Consider the following 12,152-nt stretch of genomic DNA (forward strand, 5'->3'; position numbering starts at 1 on the left):
GCGACTTCGTTCCGACGACGCTCCTCTGCCTGGATGGCATCCCTTCTCACCCGGTTCATCGCCTCTATGTTGGTGAGAAGCTGGTGCCCGATCTGCAAGGGCGGCCAGGAGGTCAGAATAAGAGTTGGAGAATTAATTAAACAAAGGTGTGAAAAGAAGGAGGGAGGTGAATCTGTTTACCTCGAGAAAAGGACCCAAGGGAGTCCCAAACCCACTGTTCGGGATCGGTGCGATCGATCCTCTCGACGACCTCGGGCAGGATGCAGCCATCAATCAACCACTTTATCAAGTCCCTGTCATTGAAGGAATTCTCCCCCGGCTCTTCTTCGAAATCGTGGGACTCTTCGATGGCGGCTCGGTGGCTGCTCGCCTTGTGAGCCACCGACTTCCTTCTCCTCCCCCTCTCGACCCCGGGCGCCTTCGCAGAACGGACCCCCAGAATGGGATCCTCAGTGGGGGGACTCCTGGAAGAAGCCCGGGGAGTCGGAGGTTCGGCGTCCGAAGGAACTTCAACTACAAAGGCTACCTGGGAAGGCGCGGTCGAGATCGTCTCCTCCATTCTAGCCTTCTTCGTCGATCCGGAGGCTTCAGTGCCCTTTCTTTTGTGGGCCTTGAGACCCCTGACGAGCATCCGTGCTGCCTCAGCGTCCATCCCTAAAAAAAAAAAAAAAAAGAAGAAGAAGAATTAGTGACGGGGTAAAAAAGGAAGAAGTGGTGTGCAAAAAAAAAAAAAAAAGGAAAGGAAAGATGGGATACTCGCAGGATCCAGGGGACTCAGGCCGATGTTGAACAAAAACTGCTCCTTTAGAAGGTTGGGAAGGGAAAGAGCTGAATAACCAAGAAGCCTCCGAGCGGCCTGAAGGTCGTCCTCCCCCAAGCTAGGAGTCCGGTGGATAGAGTCCCTTGGGGAGCCCCAAGGAGGCAATCCCAGCCTCAAGGTCGGGCAATGGACGAAGAGGTACTTCTCCTTCTAGTTATGGATTGAAGAGGGAGCACCTTTCAGCAACCCCTTCTTGCCAAACTGGAGGAAGAAATACCACCAGTCCTTTGCTGAGGGGTGACGCTTGAAGGTGTAAAAGTGCCTGAACAAAGAAAGAGATGGCTGAACTTCGACTACATGGCAAAGGGAGAGGAACCCTATCAAAAACCTAAAGGAATTCGGCACTACTGAAGCTAAAGAAATATCTAAGAAACGGAAGAGGGCGACAATGAAAGGCGGAAGCGGAAGCTGGAGTCTGGCATGGAAGGCCTCCTGATACAGGTAGAAGCGGCCAGGTGAGGGGGTGCTGGCCCGATCAGTGGGATCGGGGAGCTCCAGATCGTACTCCGGAGGAACTCCATACTGAACCCTTATCAGTAGGAGTTCATCTGGAGTCAGAGAATAGGGGATGGCACCCGATGCAAAAATCGGGCGAGGCCCAGCCCCAGATGTGGGTTCATCTACAGTGTGGGGGTCCTGGGGGGTTGACGCGGACGAACTCCTGGAACCACTAGAGGCGGAGGTGCCGGAAGATATTTCAAATGAAGACCCTAAAGATCCCGGAGAAATCAGGTGGGACAAGGGGCGAGGGGTTGCGGGAGACCAAACCAGAGAAATGAGGCAGAAGAAAATGGAGGAGAAAAGGTCCCTAAATGGCAAGAAGAAAAACAAAGGTTCCGGGACTGACCTAGATCGCTCTGAAGGGTGCAGAGGGGTGAGGACAGGGATGACTCGAAGAACGCTTGGGGCCAAGGCGGATGCCAAAGGGGGTCAGAGCTTTCGGAGAGAAGGCAGACACCAACGAAACTTTCAGGCGGGATGAGGCCTCTAGAGGCGAAAAGGCGGGTTTAAATAGACCCTGGGATCTGGCACTATAATGATCGTGGATCTCCCCATGCCGACTCACGCTCGCCACGTGTCCCACTCGCCACGACAGTCGGCTAAAAGTGGCTGACAGCTGACAGAGCCATTACTGTGTCGTACCTGGGCCAACGTACCAGCGAGAATTTTGAAAGGTCCCTTCGAATCGCCCTGATTCAAAAAGACTCCAGCACACGCGCATTTAATGCCAAAATATCTGGGGGTGATCGTACACAGGATTCAAGGGGACAACTTTGACTGCAAAAATTTTTCGGTACTTTCTTCATTCAAAATTCGAACTCGAAAGTAGGGGGACTGGTGTTGGGTATAAAATACCCCCTAGCCGAAGTTTGTGACAGGAGTGACCCTCCGGGGATCTAATCGACTTCCGACCTCCAACGACGTCTCTTCAAACCTCCCAGGTGGCCGAGCCTCCGCAATACTCCCAAGTTTTGCTGACGGATAAGCCCCCATCGGTGTCGATCGGATTCTTCACGACGGATGGACTCCACCCAAATTTTCATGATGATCGACCATCTTCTAGACTTCGTCCGGACTCCTACGGGAGTCGGACCTCGTCCCCAACTCCGGCTGCAGGCAGACTTCGTTCGGACTCCTACGGGAGTCGGACTCTGCCCTCAACTTCACTTACAGGCAGACTTCGTCCGGATTCCTACGGGAGCCGGACTCCACCCACAACTTTAATTGCAGGTAGACTTAGTCCGGACTCCTACGGGAGCCGGATCTCGTCCCCGACTCCAGCTGCAGGAAGACTTCGTCCGGACTCCTATGGGAGCCGGACTCCTATGGGAGCCGGACTCCACCCTCAACTTCACTTACAGGTAGACTTCGTCTGGACTCCTATGGGAGTCGGACTCCACCCACGACTTCAATTGCAGGTAGACTTCATCCGGACTCCTACTGGAGCCAGACCTCATCCCCAACTCTGGCTGCAGGCAGACTTCATTCGGACTCCTACGGGAGCCGGACTCCGCCCACGACTTCAATTGCAGGTAGACTTCGTCCGGACTCCTACGGGAGCCGGACCTCGTCCCCGACTCCAGCTGCAGGAAGACTCCACCCGGACTCCTACGGGAGCCGGACTCCGCCCACGACTTCACCGGCAGACTTCGCCTGGAGTCTTATGGGAGTCGGACTCTGCCCATGACTCCGACTGCAGGAAGACTCCGCCCGGACTCCTATGGGAGCCGGACTCCGCCCATGACTTCACCGACAGACTTCGTTCGGACTCCTACGGGAGCCAGACTCCGCCCACGACCTCACTTATAGGTAGACTTCGTCCGAACTCCTACGAGAGCCGGACTCTGAGCTTTTACTGCAAGCGACCCGCTCCGAGTCTCCGCTGCAAACGATCTACTTCAAATTTCTACCACGAGCGGCCCGTGCCAGATTCCCACCGTAGACCTTCACCCAAGCTTCCATTATGGATGAATTTCATTCGGATGTCCATTGTAGACCGGCACTGGTCGAGACTCTTCGATAAATGATCTCCATCCGAGCTTCTATGGAGATCGTACTCCAATCAGACTTCGACCGACATGCCTGGACCCTCTGGCAGGCCGCAGCAACGGCCACGACTCTGCTCTACTTCCTGTAATGGATTTCGCACGGCTCCATCACTCCCTGACTGGCTGCAGTAACGGCCACGACTCTGCTCCACTTTCTGTGATGGATTCCGCGTGGCTCCATCACTCCCTGGCAGATCACAATAATGGCTACGATCCTGCTCCACTTTCTGTGACGGATACCGTGCGATTCCTCCATCCTCTGGCAAGTCGCGACAGCGGACGCCGCTCCACTCTCCGCGACAGACTCCACGTGGCATGTCCCGGTGATAGCCATGATTCCACTCCACTACTCTTCGCAACAAACTCCTCATGACCCTGGGCAACCCACTGGCAGACGGTTACAAACATCGCTATCAGTCTGTTGCCCCCTCCGCCTATAAAAGGGGGACCCCAGATACGTTATTCTCTAAGCTCTATTTTCTATCCCAAAACTCTGCTAAAATTTTTGTTCGAGCACTCCATTCTTGTTGAGGTAGAGAACTGACTTGAGCATCGGAGGGTCTTGCCGGAGCAACCCCACCTCCGGTTTAGACTTCTTTTGTAGGTCCCGATGGCGACTGCGACTCCCTCAACTCCAGCTTCTCCGACGCAGGTAGATTTTTGCACCAACAACACACAAAAGAGATTTTTCACTGATCAGATGGTTGAATTATGATTAAAATCATGACAGAATTTGATTATCAATTTGATTGATGATTGATCCAATACAAAAGTTGCAATCAAATAACTCGCTAAAGAGTTAGTGAGTTAAAGGAGGATTAATTAGCAATTGGATTGCTAAGTGGCTCAATTTGGTTGAGCTATGGGGCTTGTATCAAGTCTAATTAAATTAAATTTAATTTGACTTGACATGAGTTTGATTTGATCAAACCTGATTGGGTTATAAGATAACCTAAATTACATGGGAGAATGATTCCTATTTGAATTAGGATTTAAATTTGACTCAATTTTTAATTAGACTAGGATGTATGAGTTTCTATTTGGACTAAAAATTCTTATTTTCATAGGTGCATCAAATCCTAATTGAATTAGGATTAAATTGAGTTTGACTCAAGCACCAAGAGAGAGTCCAAAAAAATTAGGACTCCTTCTCCAATTAGGTGACATCTAATATAAATAGTTTGGACTCCAAATCAAATTTAAATTTCTATCTATTTAGGTTTAATCAGGTCCTAATATGATTAAGATTGATTGATGTTTAAATTAGTTTAAAATAGCCACCTAAATAGGAGTCCTATGTGGTTTGGACTTCCTCCTTTCCATGTGCCACATAAGCCCCACATGTCAGCCAGGTTTTGATGCCCAAATACCCCACACCCCACTCTTCTTTTTAGCATGTAATAAGTTCCCTTTATCCCCTCTTTCCATGAGAAAATTTGGGTGAAAAGTTATGAAGAGTTGGCGGCATCAAAAGTCCTAAAGTCCTAGGTGTTTTGGACTCTTGTTTCCTACCCAAAATCAACTCTATCTCTTCCCTATTTAAACCATGCATCGTGGGATGTGTGAGATATGATATGGATCAGGTTGAGATGCCTAAAAGAGAGGATTTGTGCATGGAGAAAAATCATAAGAAAAGGGATGGCATGAAGAAGGGAGGCGTGAGGTTTGTTATGGCTTTCATCCTTCCTTTCTTACCAACAACCAAGAGTTAGTTGTTAGGACATCTCTCTCTCTCTCTCTCTCTTTTGTCCATGTTTGGATATGGGTGTCTCCTCTCTTCTTTGTCCAAAAGTTGGATAAAAATTTTTACATCTCTATTGTAGAGATTTGATGCATAAATTTTAGGAAGAAAAGAGAAGAAAAGATTCTTCTCATTATCTCTACCATGGAGATCAAGATCATCCTATGTTCTTCTTCTTCTTTAGGAGTGTCTTAAGAGAAAAGAAGATTTTCAACCATCAAGATGTGATCTCTGCAAGGAAGCTAGCACTCCGGTGAGATCAAAAGGCTTCTAATTAGATCAAAATCTTGTGTGGATATTCGTAGAGATCGAACGTTTGTGCAGCTTAAAGGAACCTTCAGAAGACATCCATGATCATTAGTTCATGGTGAAGATTGATCCATGCCAAGATATGTTCTTTACTTATTTTTTTTATTTGATTTCTGTATCTGAATCCTATCTTAGATATGATGATCATATTTATAGTTTGAAGATTTGATCTTATGCATGCTAGGATTAAATTAGATTTAATATGAAAATTTTAAATTTTACTGCATATTTATTTTGAAAAATTTTTACATGCATAAAACCATGAAACTCTAACAGTGGTACCAGAGCCACATCATATGCATGAGATTAGGATTTAGATTTGAAATCTGTACAGAAAAATTTTTAATCTAAAAGTTTTTGATGTCGTTCTGACATAACGTTGTTCTGGCATAACTTGTTATGCTGTATGGTTATCCTAGAATGATGTTAAAATTTTTATTTAAATAAAATTTTAGATCTGATTTTTCATCATATATGTGATATATATTTTGTTATTTAGATCTGAAAAGAGTTTCGAGATCTGTTTTGATTCATATATATGATATATGAAAGTATGTTTATTGCTGAAATTTGTTTCTATGATCTGAACTTATTTATGTATATGATACATAATTGTATATATGATCTGAAATTATTTTGAGATCAAAATTTACTTCCTATGCAAAGAATTTAGATCTAAAAATTTTAATTTAAGATCTAAAATTAGTGTTTATGCATGAGGGATTGGTCATGGGTAGATCAAATTAGGTCCTGTAATTGAATTACATGTAGGATTTTTGATTTGATCATATTGGGTCTGAATCAATTTAGCAGTTGATCAAACTGAGTCAAGTATTGATTAGGATGAGGTTAATAGAGCTTAAGTTCATACAATTATTATTGATCGAATCGATTGACACCCATATATAGAATCAATTAATCTAAGGACCTAGTTCAGCTCTATGACTCGAATCTAATTCACATAAGCTAATCTATTTGGATCAATTATCCAATTGGTGTCTAAGGTAAGTAATTAAAAGGTGATTATTTAATTGGTTTTTTTCATTGACCTGATCAATTTATTAGTGTCTAAGAAAAGCAACTGAAGAACCCCCATCAATCTCCACTTATCTGGCCAATTTGAAAGATTGAGTCTCAAATATGCTTGCTTGATAGTTTGATTTAACCTATGCCAATTAGCTCAGTCATGTGATAATTGATTAGGTGAGACCTAAACCCAAGTCTCTTCACAAATATTAAGTCCAAGGTCTTCCATCGTTGTAGATGTGCGAGTGTGCTATCGGTGTTGATTGTTCTCGAGTGGTTACCGTGGTTCAGTTGTATCGAAAGCACACCACTCTATTAACAAAGAGTTGCTCTAGGGTAAAGATGGGGTTGGGCCCAATAACTGTTAGGTGAGGGATCCAATGATGGTATTGCACCTGTTTGTGAATGGTGGGTCTGACTTAACTAAGGATTACGGGCAATAACTATTAGGCGAGCCAATATGATTTAGAGATCAAGTGGCTGCAACATGTTTAGAGAAGCATTTGGACAAAGAGTTGTCCATGCATCAGTATTCATTCATGTTATCAATAACTGTTAGGTGAGATACATGGTATCGGTGGGACTGTAGCACCCACTCGAAATTCAGTTGTCGCATTAGGATTTTTATTTCTCCATCTGGAGAGTGTGAAAGATCTGATAAAATAGTGAGAGTCTCTTTTTGTATCTAAAAGTCTCTAGAATAAATTATGAAATAAGTACAAATATCTAATTAGAATCTTTGCTCTCTGCTGTTTATTGTGTCAGCTTCCAACCCTCTAGTTTGAATCTTAGATGTCAACCGATTAACCAAAACCGACTACACAGACTGGCTCATAAATCTAAAAATTATTCTTAATTTCAAAAAATTATGCTATGTTCTCTATCAGGTTAATCTGATGTTAACGACTCTTCCAACCCATAGTCAACAAGCTATACTTGATGAGTGGATGGATAATGATAATTAAGATAGGTGCTAAATGTTAAAGTTCATGTTAGATGAACTCCAACGTATGCATGAGCACATGTAAATTGCCTATGATATATTGATTCATCTACAAGTATTGTGAGATGATCAGAGTCGCATAATGCATTTGATGCGTGATGGACAGTCAGTTTATGATCAAGGATATTAAGGAGCTTTAAAGGCTCGACATGACCATGCACATAGAATTGCTTGTGGATTTGATCCTACGATCTCCGATTAGTTTATATGGATAGCTTATGGTAAACTATCATATGAATGACCATCATGGCACCTTATCTGAATTGGTCAAAGTGTTGCTAACAAAGGAATCTTGAAGAGTTCAGAGGTAAATACCGAAGGGCCTAAAGAAACAAAGACACGCCTAGAGTAGGCATGTCAAAATTACTCAATACTATCCTTACGATTTTTTTTCTCCTAGTTGAGCTATAAACTCTAGTGATTTTATATAGAATCGATGGAAAGGTAGAGGACTGAGGAAGTAACCCTTGAAATTGATAATAGGGCAAGAGTTGCTACTGTGGTTATGGGTATTTGTCCTTTGTAATCATCATTTGGATTTAGTTCTTAGAGACAGTCTTTATTATTTACATAGTGATATAACTGTGAACTCAATTGAGCAAGCAATGAATGTCATTGGATCTGAGTGATCCAAAGTTAAGATAAACCTTAAGTATATGTGGGGCCTTAGGCTAAGTCATATTGGAGAAGAAATAATTAACAAACTGGAGAAATATGGGCTTTGGACTCATGGACTGTTGAGTCATATCTAGTTTGTGTATCATCTTTTTGAGAAAATATAACCAAGCTACTTTTGTGAGATAAGAGAAAAAGCATCACTAAGATACTTATCCTTGTACATATTTGATATGTGTAGCCCATATGATATGCTAACCAAGGAGTTGTCTCTACTTTATTGCCTTTATCGATGATCAATCATGGTATGGATATGTATATGAGATACAAATCTAAAATTTTTGAAAGGTTCAAATAATTCAGATGTAAAGTAGAGATGTAAATCAAAAAATTCCTATAGATACTTCAATCGGATCGAGGATGCAATACCAATGAAAAATTTTTTTTGATTATCTCATAAAATAGCATAGTTTCATATTGGACTGCTCTTAGTGTATCTCAGCTCAATGAGATAAGAAGAGTTATAGGATTATATAAGATATGGTCTAGTCCATAATGAACTTCATTGATTTATTTATATTTCTTTAGGGACATATTTTATTCCTATAAAATTGGGTTCTCTCTAAACCTATTCCTATCATACCATATGAGATATGGTATGGTGAGAACTAAATCTTAATTATTTTGAGATCCAAAGATATCCAGCTTGTGTCAAAGACAACAGATGGAGATGTTAGAGGATAGATCTATAAAGCTCATCCTAAAAGAGTTTAAGATACTACTTTCTGAAAGGATTACAATATGATTGTGACCCGACATGCTATCTTCTTGAAAAATTATTTAACCAAGATGAAATAGTAGGAGGAAAGTTAAGCTCTAAGAGAGTGTCTCTGAAGAGCAACGAGCCATAGGATCTTAAGAACCTATTCATCATGAGCCAGTAGATGTATATTTTTCTTCCACCTCACATATATAGTAGGATCTCCAATCCTCTCGAAAAGTACTTGAGTATGCTTAACAGAAGATGTAGAGAAAATCATTTCTCATGGGAGATGAAGAGTATAGAGATGATCCCAGAACCTATAATGAGGCGATGTAAGACATCGACTCCAAAAAAAAGATGTGAAATACCTTTCCTAGATAGATATCTTTTGAAGATTTCTATATGGAATAGCTTATAGAGTTCACTTCTTATGATATGAGATCACAAAGTCTGTTATAATTTTAGAGTTGGAACAGTCATTTTGATGATATGATCAAATTATTTGATTAGAAAAGAGAAATTATGTATTTCTAAATGGATCAGTGGGAGTGTCCAATACTGACATCGATTAAAATATGGTTGAATATAGAATTCTCCATGAAAGACATAAAGCAAGCATCCTAAAAATCTATAGAGATAGATGCAATTGGATGCTTGTGTTTTCATAGATAAAGTATAGAGAGTAGATGCTGAAAGGATTCAGCATAGAAATCTCGGAGAGGGGTCTGCTATCCTCTCAGATATAGATATATGCCATGTAATGTACTTAAACTAATATAGATAATACTGTGAATATCACGAGTAGATATTAGTTGTATTCAGGCTGAGAATACTGGATTACTGTGAAAACATCCTTAAGTTCTTAAGAAAAACTAAGATTTTATTATTAATTTGGAGAAGGATCAAAACTAGGAGTGGGAGGATACACCAATTCAGATTTTATATCTGATATTGATAGTAGAATATCTACATCATGGGATATATTCCTATATCGATATCTTGAAAGGGTTCCAAATAATCGATCAATGGAAGCTGAGTACACTGTAGATGTGTAGGATGTATTCTGGTTTTAATGTTAGTTGTAGAATTGGATGTCTTGCCATTAGATGTCATGACACTATACTGCAAAGACAATGGCACTATAGCCCTTACTAAGGAGCTTAGGTCTCACCAGATATCCAAGCATATAGAGCAACAGAACATGCGACTACCTCAAGTAAAAAAATATAGAGGTGCAGAGAGCAAACTCTACATAAAATATGGATGACCTACTGATAAGTCACTTAGCTAGCCAAAGACAAAAGCCTGTCTTGTGAAGATGGGGCTTGGTATATGGCAGATTGACTTTAGTGCAAGTGAAAGATTGTTGAATGTATGCCCTAGAAGCCAATCCTGACTGAGACATATCATATTTTTAAGACATAGTTTTATACTTTTGAATATTTATATTATCATTCATGTTTGTGTGTCCATGAATCATCCAAAAGATTAACAAGATGATGACACATATTCTCAAAGAGTTGAGAATTTGAGACATATGTCATTGATGGTTAATTCGTAAATTACTCCTGGTCATAAGATCATTATGGGATGGTTATTGATCCGAATAGATCAGTGCACGGATCACTTCCTTCGGATAGATGAGTCTCGAGTCTATGGTATAGTGACACTGGAGTGAGAGTGCAGGTTGTTGTTAGAGAATAACTAGCATTGAGCGTGACCAACACGAGAAGTCACATGGATGTCTGCTTACTCGTTAGTGACTTTCTCGATGTTGTAGTTGTGCGACTAGTCCTTTGATCCGAGATGGCACTACTGCTCGTAGTGAGACTACTAGAGTTTGACGACACATCAACATGGGTCTCAACGAGCCCTTGTAGTGGATGTTGGTGACAGTTGGTCCACTATAGCAGAAGGAAGTAGGGAGTAGTCCTATGGGATTTAAGAAGTTGAGTTTTTAAGTCTATGGCCATAGCAGTGTGATTGATGGAAAAGAGTTTCTATAGAATCACATATGGACTCAAGCTGATTGAATCTATCATGTGACCGATGATGAGGTTTGATGATTCATCCATGACCTGCCATCTGGTCGAGACTCATGATAGAGGGACTGTATCATACGTTAACTGCACCTAGAGGTTCATCATCTTTTATTCTGTTGAGTTGCCACTATATACTGCTGGGTGTCATTGGTGGATTGTGAGATCCACGAGCATCATCTTGATGATCGATGATCCTTGATGGGCAGAGTTGGAATGGTTCCAACCTATTGACAAGAGTTTCAATGATATTGTGATAGAGATTATAATATATCTCACTACCAGACAAAATAGAGCCTATGGGGTCACACACAAAAAAAGCTTTTGACTGATCAGATGGTTGAATTACGATTATGAATCGTGATAGGATTTGATTATCAATTTGATTAATGATTGATCCAATACAAAAGTTGCAATCAAATAACCCACTAAAGATTTAGTGAGTTAAAGAAGGATTAATTAGCAATTGGATTGCTAAGTGACTCAATTTGATTGAGCTATGGGGCTTGTATCAAGTCTAATTAAATTAGATTTAATTTGACTTGATATAGATTTGATTTGATCAAATCTGATTGGGTTATAAGATAACCTAAATTGCATGGAAGAATTATTCCTATTTGAATTAGGATTTGATTTTGACTCAATTTTTAATTAGACTAAGATGTATGAGTTCCTATTTGAACTGAAAATTCTTATTTCTATAGGTACACTAAATCCTTACCGGATTAGGATTAAATTGAGTTTGACTCAAGCACCAAGAGAGAGTCCAAAAGGACTAGGACTCCTTCTCTAATTAAGTGACATCTAATTTAAATAGTTTGGGCTCTAAATCAGATTTGAATTTCTATCTATTTGGGTCTAATCAGGTCCTAATATGATTAGGATTGATTGGTGTTTAAATCAGTTTAAAATAGCCACCTAAATAGGAGTCCTATGTGGTTTGGACTTTCTCCTTTCCATGCACCATATAAGCCCCACATGTCAACCAAGTTTTGATGCCCAAATACCCCACACCCCACTCCTCTTTTTAGCATGTAATAAGTTCCCTTTATCCCCTTTTTCCATGAGAAAATCTAAGCAAAAAGTTATGGGGGGTTGGCGGCATCAAAAGTCCTAGAGTCCTAGGTGTTTTGGACTCTTGTTTCCTATCCAAAATCAACTCTATCTCTTCCCTATTTAAACCATGCATCATGAGACATGTGAGATATGATATGGACCAGGTTGAGATGCCTAAAAGAGAGGATTTGTGCATTGAGAAAAACCATGAGAAGAGGGACGGCATGAAGA

This window comes from Elaeis guineensis, chromosome 7, assembly GCF_000442705.2.
Source record: "Elaeis guineensis isolate ETL-2024a chromosome 7, EG11, whole genome shotgun sequence".
Lineage (NCBI taxonomy): Eukaryota > Viridiplantae > Streptophyta > Magnoliopsida > Arecales > Arecaceae > Elaeis > Elaeis guineensis.